Source organism: Protobothrops mucrosquamatus, unplaced genomic scaffold (genome assembly GCF_001527695.2).
Source record: "Protobothrops mucrosquamatus isolate PMUCROS unplaced genomic scaffold, P.Mucros_1.0 scaffold2231, whole genome shotgun sequence".
NCBI lineage: Eukaryota > Metazoa > Chordata > Lepidosauria > Squamata > Viperidae > Protobothrops > Protobothrops mucrosquamatus.
The window spans coordinates 111,516-124,555 of NW_015388321.1; the positions used below are offsets into that span (position 1 = coordinate 111,516).

Consider the following 13,040-nt stretch of genomic DNA (forward strand, 5'->3'; position numbering starts at 1 on the left):
ATGTGACGGTATCACCCAAATTGGAAGTTTAACATCAAACTTGAAAAAATATTTTTGCCAAACTCTCAACAATGCAGCCCTTATTATATGATTTCTAAAAGTTTTATCAATCTTTTTTTGCATAAAAAGATAAGCATGCCACCCAAAGTACAAATCCCATCCTTCCAAGTTCAAAATCCTCTTATTAGATAAATTAATCTAATTGAGCAATCATGTTGGCCACACTTGCAAATGCAAATGAGATACAAAAAAGATGCCAAAACATATGGTTTTTATAAAGATCAAACAGTCTTTGACCAGATACTACTGTCATCAGATGAAAAATTAATTTAAAAACTTTATAAATTTTTGTTAAACCTGAAGATGGAAGATGAACAAGTTAAAGAAACAATGATAACTTGGGCAAAAAGTTTTGGACACAATGTAGAATTAGAAAAATGGCAAAAGCCAGGCACGTACTATCACCTTTGGTGGACATGCCCTAAAGCAAAAGAAAAATGGTCAAAAATACACATGTGGTTACAGAAAATGTTAAGAAAACATGTAGATTTTAAGTCAGAACTATTTTAGGTATAATTACAGAGAACTATGACAAAAAATGTATATATTTAATATTACATGTATTAACAGCAGCGAGAATTACATTTGCACAGTACTGGAAAAACTAAGTAACACCATTGGAAGAAGATATAATTAGCAAAATTTTGGATTGTGCGGAAATGGATAGGCTCACTGAAAATGAAAGGGAAAGAAGATACAGAATATTTTCAAACATGAGATAATTTTTATAAATGGCTAGAAAAGCAGAATAGAGAGTAGAAATGGAAGTTGTATTACTGTTAATGGTAAATATGTGAACCCAGACAACACGTTGTTTATTAAGCACTATAAAGATTTGTAACTATAAAAACTCAATAAAATATCTATTAAAAACAAAGAAAATCTGTGGAGGGAGCTGAAGGTTTAAGCTGCCAAACGTCAGCCTTGAAACCTTAATGACTTGGAGAGGTTCTGCAAAGAGGAGTGGGACAAAAGCCCTCCTGAGATGTGTGCAAACCTGGTGGCCAACTACAAGAAACATCTGACCTCTGTGATTGCCAACAAGGGTTTTGCCACCAAGTACTAAAAGTCATGTTGTGCGAAGGGATCAAATGCTTAATTTCACACATTAAAATGCAAACCAATCTATAACTTTTTTGAAATGCATTTTTCTGGATTTTTTTGTTGTTATTCTGTCTCTCTGTTAAAATAAACCTACCATTAAAATTATAGACTGATCATTTCTTTGTCAGTGGGCAAACGTACAAAATCAGCAGGGGATCAAATAATTTTTTTCCTCACTGTAGAGTGGGGGGTGAATCATGAGCTTCTTGACACTTGTTTCTTTTTGCTACAACAGAAGGATCATATTCTGGTGAATTGTCTGGAATGAAAAGGTGAGTTGTGTTCTTTTCTGTGTTGCTATGTCTTCTTAGGGTGCTGGAGCCCATCCTGCAATAGTTCCAGATGTCTTGAATACAGGGAATTTCAATCATTTGTTTTTTACTCTATAAGCATGCCTTCCAGTATGTGACAGAAAACAAGGTCTTGTCCTACAGAGGAAAGTCTGCTTGAGTATGGATAGCAGTATTGGCATTCAGGGCTTTATATTGAGGATTTAATCTTAGAGCAGATTGGATCTTAAAACTGGTTATTTAAACTGTTGAAATTACTTTTTTATCCCAGAGAAACATGTCTTATTCCATATCCTGTGGCTGTATTTACTAGAATACAGGAAATGGCAGTGAAGAAGCATTTGAACTGTCTACAGAGAAGACGTAATTGTAGAAGTTATTCTGGATGTATTGAAATTGCTTGCCCCCACCAACATGAACTTTACATATGGAGAGTATAGAAATCCCTTTTTGTCTGTGATCATGAGTGATGGCAAATCATCTTCATAATATTTTTTTGATGACAACTTTAATTTCAGATTTATAAGCTGCTTTGAATAATTTGTACAGAAAAGAGGAAAGATAATGTATACTGTAAATAAGTTTGTTTTCTCTAGTAGTAGTTTGGGGGGACAGCCATTGAGAATACTAAAGTGCATTGCCATAGGGCTAAGTTGTATAAACGTTTCTTCCTTGGTTGGCACAAACTGCAGGAAAGAGTAAGATATAGGATCTGACTATACTAAAATTGAATTGGCAAGATACCTGTTAAGTCCGGAGATCAATGGCGAAGGAGGCAATTCATGTTACAGAACAGATCTTTATTCTCACTCTCTTACAACTACCAACCAACAAGAGCAGAGGCACGCAGGCCTCTTTTTATACTCCCAGATCCCCGGGCAATCACAACCAATAGCAGGCAGTCTTTTCCCGCCTCGCGTATGCGCGCAAGGCCAGCACCACTCAGTCTGGTCCCGGGCAGCTTTTGCAATGCCCGGGACTCTTGCATCGTCCCGAGCCTGCTTCTGCAGGCTCAGGACACAACACCCCTCCCCCCTAGATAAAACAATGCTGCGCCCAACATGTACGCCACCTTTGGTAGAGTATGTGTTTGCTAACTTTTGCATCAAATGCACAGAGTGTGAAAAGTATTGGTAGTGCTATCGTTCTGAGAATAAATGAGCCCAGACTCCTTTTTTTCCTATGAGCTAACCAACCTGGACCTCTTGTCCAGGTCCCTCTAACCCTTGCTCACCTCACGTAATCTGCAAGGTATTTGGGTGGGCCTTTGACCCATAGCGACATTCTCGGACCTGGGGAGATTGAATGGTCCCCACCATTGCTTTCCACACTAGGTGAATTACAGTGCGGCTGCCCTATGACTGCTGCCTGACCTCCCTGCTCGCCTCCTAGGCTCAGGAAGCCTGGACTCTGCTGTTCTCCGTACCTGTTCGACCTGCCTCTTAGGAAGCTTTCTGAGCCCTCTGAACTCATCTCCCTGTTCCCTGAAGGGGTGTAATTTTCCTGGCTCCTTTCTGTAGTGATAGGGTCCAAGGATACCTCCCTGTTAGCCCTAATGCGTGGGGACTTCCTTCTGTGAGCCATTGCGGAAAAGGGCAAGTCCCCAAACTGTTGTGCCTGCTCTCTTGTATGCTGTGAGTTATGAGGATGCTCCCAGTCAGTCTCCTTGTCTGGAGTATTGTTGTTGAGTTGTGGATAGTGAGGATACCTCCGGTGTGACTCCCAGGCTGGAGTGAGTGTGGGGGTGTATGTTTGCCCCCTGCCCCATGAATTCCTATTTGGAGCACTTGCGGAACTTGGGGGTTGAGTACCCATGGTGTCCTCAACAGCCAGTGTCGGCTGCTGATACTGATCCCCAGAATGCACTCCCCACTCCTCCTCCCCCTCCCCCAGAGAAGGCCGAGGAGAAAAACGAGGCGAGTCCAGCCTCACACGCAGCTGATCAATATGGCGGCGAAGGACGGGACTGTCGTCCAAGGACACCTCGTAGGACAGAGGCCCCGACACCTTGCAGACCACTGCCGGGACCCAGAGGTGTCCAGGCCCGTAATTCCTGGTCCAGACAGGATCACCCACGTGAAGGACCCGTGGTGCGTGCGGATGGGACACCTGTGAAGCTCCTCGCTCCGGATGCAGACTGTCCAATTTAGTCACAAGCCGGCGACCCCAACGGAGTTCAGCCGGGCACTTACCCATGGCAGTGCATGGAGTAGTACGATGGGCTAGAAGGAAGTCAGCCAACCTGTGATGCCAGTTGCCATAAGTCAGTTTCTTGAGAGCGTCCTTGGCGATGCGGACCATCCGTTCAGCCAGACCGTTGGTGGAAGGGTGGAATGGTGGAATGGAGCTGAAGTCGCGTGGCGAATCATGTTGGCTTGTAGGAAAACCTGAAACTCAGCAGAAGTAAATTGAGGACCATTATCCGACACCAAGACATCTGGAAGACCATGGGCAGCAAAAATGCTTCTCAACACCTGGATGGTCTTGGCAGTAGTGGTGGATGACACAGGAACAACTTCCAGGCACTTGGAATGGCTATCCACAACAACCAGGAAGAATTGCCCCTGAAAGGGCCCAGCGTAATCTATATGTATTCTAGACCACGGAGTGTATGTTTCCTCCCACCTATGAACAGGGGCCTGAGGCATTTCCGGCCTGGACTGCTGACACGCATGACACCCATGTACCTGGGCCTCAATGGCTTTATCAATGCCAGGCCACCACAAATGGCTGCGCGCAAGCGCTTTCATCCTGACAATCCCAGGGTGACCCTCATGTAAAGAAACTAAGATTCTAGACCTCAATGAGGCCGGAATCACAACTCTAGAACCCCAGAGGAGGCAGCCATTGAACGTGGACAACTCGTGCCTCTTAACCCAAAAGCGTTGGAAATCCTCCTCTGGGCATCTGTCAGGCCAACCTGACAGCACCCATGTCAGCACGCGTTTAAGCGTGTGATCAGTGGCAGTTTCAGCAGCCACATCCCTAGCATTAAGGGGAGACTCCGGCAAATCCTGAATGGACAATATGTGCACAGCAGGAGCAGGAGCAGCCTCCACAGCAGGCAAGGGCAGTCTACTTAGGCCATCAGCATGACCCATTTCCTTTCCAGGTTTGTGAACTAGTGAGTAGTCATAAGCTGACAAAAAAATGGACCATCGCAGCATGCGAGGGGAAAGGATGTGTGGGGTTTGTTTGGACGTAGTAAACAACCCCAGCAAAGGCTTGTGGTCAGTAAAGACCGTAAAAGGGTGGCCATAGATAAAATCATGGAATTTTTTAATTCCAGCCACAATAGCCAAAGCTTCCTTGTCAATTTGAGCATAGTTACGCTCAGCAGCAGACAATGTCCTAGAATAATATGCTACAGGGACCTGAGTCCCATCAGCCGTCAGATGGCTAAGCACAGCTCCCACACCATAGGGGGAAGCATCACAAGCCAGACACACTGGCAACTGCTCATTAAAATGAGCTAACTCCGCATTGGATGTAAGCAAGGCCTTAACCTCATTGAAACTAGCTTCATGGACTTTGGTCCACTGCCAACAGGCATTTTTATCTAAAAGTCTGTGTAGGGGCTCAGCAATAGCAGCTTTATGAGGCAGAAAAGCATGATAGAAATTCAATAAGCCCAAGAAGGCTTGTAATTCACCCTTAGACTTAGGGCTTGGGGCCTGCTGAATAGCTTTGAGCTTAGCATCAGAAGGATGGATGCCCTGAACATCTATCCTGAACCCCAGGAAATCAGTGGAATGGACACCAATCTTACACTTGTCCTGTTTTAACTTAAGGCCTGCTCTTCGGAAACGAAGCAAAACAGCCCTTAACCTTTCTGCCAGCGTTTGAGGTGAGTCCTATGCGATGAGACCGTCATCAAAATAAGGACACACACCAGGAATACCCCTCAGGGTGTTTTCCATTACACTTTGAAAAGTGCCAGGGGCTACATTCACCCCAAACTGCAACCTTTTCACCTTGAAAAGCCCCTCTATGGGTAACAATAGTCTGAGCCTCTGCTGCTGCATCATCAACAGGCAACTGTTGATACGCTTGAGCCAGGTCTAGCTTTGCAAAAATCTTACCCTCTTTAAGAGAAGCCAAAATGTGGCTCACTACAGGCACAGGATAAGCATGTTGCTGTAGGGCCTTGTTGAGTGTGTACTTGTAGTCTGCACATATACAAATGTCCCCATTTGCCTTCAAAGGCGTGACAATGGGAGTTTCCCACGGGCTAGAGTCTACAGGCTCTAATATGCCTTGCTGGAGCAACTTGTCCAGTTCAGCATCAATCTTACTCTTAAGAGCAAATGGTACTCTCCTAGGTTTAACCCTTATGGGCTGTACAGTTGAATCTAGCTTTAGTGAAACTGGAGGTCCCTTGNGCACACCTTGGAATTTTGAAAGTCAGTAAGAATTACATTAGAAGGCCTGAGCGTAGTTCGCTGGCCACTGCTGCTGCAGATTTTGTGGAATGTGTTGAGGGAAATTATGGATAGGGCAGACCCCGTGTCCAGTTCCATAGACAATGGAACCCCTTGCAACCTTACTTTAAGGGACAATTTCTTTTTAAGGGGTTTGTGTGTGCCAATCCTTAATATATTTCTGCGTGTTGCACAGAAACCCACCCTGTTTTGGCTGGGGACCCTGGTACCTTTCAGATTCAATTCTTCCTTCGGTTGTACCTTCTGTCGACTCAAACAGCTGCGATGTGGCCTTTCTTGCCCCACACTCTGCAGATGGCGGAACGGAACCGACATTCCGCCCGCTTGTGGCGACCGAAGCATCGAAGCTCAGCTGGGCCTTTGTCCGGACGATCCTTGGGCCTCCTCCCGGCTGCTTGATAAAGCTTGTCCACTTCATCTTCAGGATCCTCTTCCGAGTCCTCCCGCACGTCCTCCTTGTGGATGGTTGCAGTCTCTGGAGCGCTTCGAGTGGGCCGCAGATTCTTTACCGCTCCGCCTGCAGCTTCCTCTGCCGTAACCTCTCGCAGAGCATCTTGGAAAGAGACATCTTCCTTAGCAAACAGCTTCTGCTGTAAGTCTCTGTTCCTCAGTCCGCATACAAAACGATCGCGCAGCCTTTCTTCTAAATCCTTGAACTCGCACAGTTTAGCTGCTCTTCTCAAGGCTGCAATAAATTCTTTTGCTGATTCCCCAGCTCGCTGATCTCTCAGTTCAAATGTGTGCCTCCACGCAATAACAGATTGCTTGGGCTGGAAGTGTTCTTTCAAAAGTTTCTTTAGATCATAGTATGAAACAGCTTCTAGCGAGGCCGGGGCAAATAGATTCTCGGCGATCTCAAAGGCGTCTTGCCCACAAACGCACAACATTGTGGCAGCCTTTAGTCCATCTTCCCTTATCTGATTCACTCGGAAGTAAGTCTGCACCCTTGCAACGTAAGATTCCCATTTTTCCGGGTGAGAGACATCAAATTCAGATAAACGACCGATTTTCGCCATGATCAATGGACAGGGTTTTCTTCAGCTGCACGCACCCTCCAGCGATGCTGTACTGACAGGATAGACGCTAACTTCAACGCCGTCGTCCCTCTTCCGGACTTCTTTTGGGTGAGTCTTAAGCTTCCCTAGCTAACTAGACTAGATCCCACCTTCGTCGCCAGTGTTAAGTCCGGAGATCAATGACGAAGGAGGCAATTCATGTTACAGAACAGATCTTTATTCTCACTCTCTTACAACTACCAACCAACAAGAGCAGAGGTACGCAGGCCTCTTTTTATACTCCCAGATCCCCGGGCAATCACAACCAATAGCAGGCAGTCTTTTCCCGCCTCGCGCATGCGCGCAAGGCCGGCGCCACTCAGTCTGGTCCCGGGCAGCTTTTGCAATGCCCGGGACTCTTGCATCGTCCCGAGCCTGCTTCTGCAGGCTCAGGACACAACAATACCTTCTTTCTGCAAAAGGTAACAGTACTAAAAATGTGCTGCTCAACTCCATGCAACTGTAGAATCAGAATCTACAACCATCATCCATGTAGAATCAGAAGCAGGATTCTCTGGAGAAAGGCCTTGTGTTAATAAGATATTTTTGAGTAGAGGACTTGTCTTAAGCAAAAAGGATGCCAACTTTGGAGATGTATTTTGGGCCAGCTACTGTGAAAGAACTTAGTACTTGTCAAAGAATTGATAATGTTTTGGTATGGAGTTTTATTTAGCCCTGTGAATTACAATTTTAATGTGCCAGAATAAGCTGTGGCCTATCACCTAACATGATCCCTGCATATTCCTAGAGCCCGTAGCCAGGATGGAGAAACTGGTCTTGTGCGGAAAGTGCCCCGGGTTAGTCTGGAGCGGCTGGATGTGGACTTGACATCAGATAACCAGCCACCTGTCTTCAAAGTCTTTCCGGGCAATTCTCGTGAAGATTACAATCTCATTGTGATTGAACAAGGAGGCCAGCAAGCTGCTGCTCAACAAGCAGGGCTACCAACTGCAGGTGCTGCAGTGAAGGTCAGCATTGTCCTTTTTAGAATAGCCTACTTCAGTGTAAGATGGCAGAAGCAGCATGTAGCAGTCTTGGTTGCTTGGTAGAAGCCTTAAAATTAATCCAGCTGTTATATATCATGACGTGCCAGTGCCAGCACCAGCTCTTGCAGTATGGAAGCAGGGGTAAGCCACAGAGGGTGGAGCAATGATGGGGGGGGGGGGCGAGGAGATAGAAGCAGACATGTGAGATATCTTTTTTTCTCTTTTAAATTGTGTTAACGGTATTTTGGGATTTGATTTCTAGGATCATCAGGTAGGGGTCATAATTGTCTAGAAGGAATACTGTAATCTCATTTGAGGTACAGCTGATCAAAGGGTTTTTTTTCTGGATTCTGAGAAGTTTCTGAGAAGTTTAGACTATTGGGTGATGGGCCCAGATTAAGAGACTGCACAATCCCGAGTTGGATGGGTGGGTGTGGGGGGAGAAGTTGAGGGTAGCCATACCCTAAAATCTCTCAGTTTATATCTAGTAGGTTAGATTTTGTCCTTTAGATGTAAGCAAATAAAAGATTGAACTTGATTGGATTTCATTGTGTTGTCTCTGGGCTTGGGCCTGGCAACTATTTGGGGGATTTGTGGTGATTCTCTAGGGTCTCTTCTACCTCTAATACAATTACCCACAAGGAAAAATGATAACAATGAATCATGAAGGTAGTATAGAGATTTCCTTGAGGGTAATAAAACTACCAAGTTCATGCCAGGAATGCAGTTTAAGTTATCTGTACTAACAAGTCTGCTTTTGCTGTTTTTTTCCTTTGCCCTGCTTTTTTTGCCTATTTTTCTTGTGCATTGTTTTTCACACTCCCCTTGTCCTCCAGGAGGAGCAGATGGAGGCAGCTATCGAACATCCTACTTCTGCTACAGATACTAAAGACACCAAACCAGTTGTCCTGCCCCAGGATGCCCTCCTTCCAGAAGGTTCTGCAGCCCCCCGGCTCATCTCCCCCAGTGGCAGCACCAGCTGTGCAATGGAAATGCAGTCTGTTCGCAGCCATGATGGCACAGCTAATGGGGAGCAAAGTGCTTGCTGCAGGATCTGCCTGAAAGCTGGTGCTGTGGTCATGTGTGATAGCTGCAAAAAATGCTACCACCTGGATTGTCACCTGCCTGCCCTTCAGGAAATCCCTGGGTATAGACTTTTGTATATGCAGTTTTCCTTCTTGTAGAAGGTAGAAAATGTAGTTGCAGCAAATCCAATGTTTTCATCCTTGTTAGTACTACCAAAAAAAAACCCCACCCAGAAAGTGAGCTGCAATCTCTGTGTCAGTATTATAACTATTGCTTTTTCTCTCCTTTTGGCTAAGCTTCCATATGTTCCCTTGCCTGGTAGAAGCTCATATGGCAGCATAATACAATTGCAGTTCTGTGTTCCATTTTTTTCTGATCCAGATAAGATTTGGAAATGGAACAAAAGCACCCTTTTCACACAATATATGAATTAATTGTTCTAATACAATCTCTGACAGCCTTGGTGGAGTGGTGGTGGGAGGAAAAGTACAGTCAGGGCTAGCTATGATGTATGGAGACTCAGTTAAAATATTTTTTTTGTTGCTTTAAGCCACTCACCTTGTTCTATTCTTGCATAGGTATACCAGAGGAAATAGGGCTCTTGGAAAAGTGCTCCTCTTACATATGTTAATTATAATGAAATAGAATTGAAATCTCCTGTAAAGACAAGCTCCCTAGAGTGAGAAGGCATAGTATATTGATTGCATTGCATCTTCTCATCTTTGGGAAATCCTCAGACTCAATTTGCATATTTATGGCACAAGCAGTAATGGAGATGTGAAATACTTTGCAGTGTTTTTAAATATTTTTTTTTTAAGGTCAGCAAAGTTTTGATTGCGTAGTATAATAGAACTGAATATTCAATCAAAATATTTGGGTAACATTAATTAAAAAAACTAGAATTCATCTGTTAAAAGCAAATAAATACCTCCCAAGTATTAAAAATCCACTATTATGCCTCTGAATATTGTGTAGTATAGAGGCTGGATGGTCTGTATAGAATAGGCTTTCAGTGTAATTTTTTGGGAAGCAATATGACAACAGTGATGGCATAGGTATACCACTGGCCTAATTTGAAAGTTGAGAAAATAATTGGTGTCAGTACAAATGAGTGAGTTCATTCACTTCATTGAAACTCGAATTGGCCAGGCTAAAAGAACAAGTTACTTGTTCAAGAACCTGAATATAAGGCAGGTGGCCTTAAAACCTAAGACTTTCTACAATTTCTTTTCCAATAGAAGCTTTTTCTAAAGTTGTATCTGGGTCTACATAGAGGGCTCAGAAACATTCTTGGGAGAACAAAATGGCAATGTGATTTTGAAACAGTTACTAGACTAATCTTTGATGATATGTTATTGTTGGGTACAGTTGTTACACCTACCTGTGTATAGATGCCACATTGTCTGTCCTGCAGCAGTTAAGTGGTCTGGTATACTTAACATGCACTCGTACCTGCTTTTCATTTTGCAGCCAGGATTGGAATTGTCTCCTGTGTGATGATCCAGTAGTAGCCGTTGGAGAAGATGGGACTGACTTGACTGCAGTCTTCATGGATGGAGAACCAAAAATACTCTCAGATGTTGACCAGAAGGTTGGTCTGTCTGAGAGATAAAATGACACTGATTGCAGGGAAAATAGTATGCTCCGATATTAAATGAACTCTTCAGAATTGGTTTGAGACAATAAAAACATCCAGTATTGAAAGCCTGATTGTTAGTATCCAGGTGCCTATTGGAGTATGATGGATAGATTAGCTGAGGATTTGGAGTAGGCTGCAGCACAATTCTGGTTAGTCTCTTTACCCCCTGTCAGGTTCCGACTAATGAAACACTTCAAAGAACTTCCAGGCATTGTTTTCCTAAAAAGTCTTTTATTTATGTTACAACATGTCGGCACGACCGAAGGGATGCTAAGATCTGAAATTCTCTTCCCCTGAGCAATTAATTTACCAGCATGTTCCCTCCCTAAATTTGCTGTCATATATCACGTTCTCCTGTCAGGTGGAAGGGCAAAGGTTCTCTTCCATTCTCTTCCCGCGTGCAGTCCTATCTTTCTCCTCCCCCCCACCATCATCTGAATTAACTCTAAAAATACCAGGCAGTTCTGTATATTTTGTCAAAGCAAGAATATTCAATATTAGCAGCGTTGACATCCGGCCCCCCTTACAAAAAGGACAGATCCTGTAATGTAAACAAAAGCATTATGTTAATGATTAGTTTTTGGTTTGTTGGGGTATTTCGCATGAAACCTTTTGACGAGCCTGTCAGCTTTCACCTCACTGGATTTCACCCAGGTGGCTTCAGACAACGGGTATCCCTTCCATTGTACTAGGTACTGCAATTTCCCTTTAAAATTTCTAGAGTCAAGAATACGTTTCACTTCATAGTGGGTCTGTACCGCAACTACGAGGGGCCCAGGTGCCTTCTTCGGGGGAGGTCTTAAAGTGGAGCCCCAATAAGGTTTCAACAAGCTGCAATGGAAAACTGGGTGAATTCTCCCTAAAAGTCTAGGGAGTTTTAGTTCTACGGTGACCGGATTGATGATCCTTACTATGGGGAAAGGCCCCAAGAATTTTGGTCCCAATTTCTTGCTGGGCAATTTGAGGCGTAAATACTTAGTTGACAAATAAACCTTTTCCCCAACTTGGAATGTTCTTTGGGGAGCCCTCTTTTTATCACCCTGCTTTTTATAGCTTTCAAAAGTCTTTTTTAAAGCAGTTTTTGTGTTTCTCCAAACTTCTTCCCACCCCCTCACCCATTGGTCAAGTGTCTGGGAAGCGGAGGGCACCTGAGGATATTCAGGTATTGGGCTGAACTCTTTTCCGGTGGCCACTCTGAAAGGCGTGTAGCCGGTGCTGCTGTGCACAGAATTATTGTACGCCACCTCCTCAAAAGGGAGGAGGTCAGTCCAGTTCGTCTGCTGGTAAGAAACGTAGCATCTAAGATATTTCTCCACCATTTTGTTAGCGGATTCTGCAGCCCCATTGGTGGCCGGATGAAAAGCAGATGATAAACCTTGAGATGATCCAATCAAATTAAGAAAACTCTTCCAAAACTTCGCTGTGAACTGCACCCCCCTGTCCGAAATTATTCGCTTAGGGGCTCCATGCAGCCGGTAAATGTGTTTCAGGAACAATTTGGTCAGTTGTTGGGCAGATGGGAGTCCTTTGCAGGCGATGAAATGAGCCTGCTTCGAGAACAGGTCTATCACAGTCCAGATGACAGTATTTCCTCTACTTTCAGGTAGGTCTACTATAAAGTCCATAGCTATTTCTTCCCAGGATTGAGAAGGGTCTGCCACCGGCTACAGTAACCCGGGGGTTTTCCCTGAGATTCTTTTCATTGTGGCACATACAGTACAACTTTTTACATAGTTTTCTACATCCCGTTTCAGCCCCGGCCACCAAAATAGCCGGCGGGTGAGGTGTAGGGTTTTCAAATATCCAAAGTGTCCAGCCTGTTTTACATCATGGCTGTGTTTGAGAGCATTAGACGGAGGGCTTCTGGCAAATATAGTTTCCCCCCTTTGTAAGCCAAGCCATTCCTGCACGTTAGGGAGGTTTGATTATCTTTGAACCATTGGTCAGTAAGGAGCTCTCGTTTTATTATCTTTACTTTAGGGTCATCAGGATTGGGGACCCTGCGAGGTGTAAGTTCAGCGGCAGTTTGTGAATTGGGGATAATTGCCTCATTAACCTCCTCCTGTTCGCTTTTGTATTGGGGTAATCGGGATAGCGCATCAGCTAGGAAGTTCTTTCCTCCTGGTATGTACTTTAGAGTGAAGTCGAAGCGGTTAAAGTACTGTGCCCACCGCACTTGCTTTGGGGACAATTTGCGGGGAGTTTTCAGTGCTTCTAGATTTTTGTGATCTGTCCATACCTCAAATGGCCCCTTGCTCCCTTCTAGATAGTGTCGCCAGTTTAATAGCGCCCATCTAATTGCGAAGGCCTCTTTCTCCCAGATTGCCCATCTCCGCTCGCTCTCAGTAAATTTCTTAGAGGTGTAGGCGCAGGGTTGCAGGACCCCACTTTTGTTCTTTTGCAGTAACACAGCTCCAACTGCCACATCGCTGGCGTCG

General features: G+C 44.5%; 1 pseudogene; it reads left to right on the plus strand.

The window, feature by feature from the left end:
* Positions 1–13,040, plus strand: part of LOC107295130 — a 22,592-nt pseudogene that overhangs the window by 3,521 nt on the left and 6,031 nt on the right.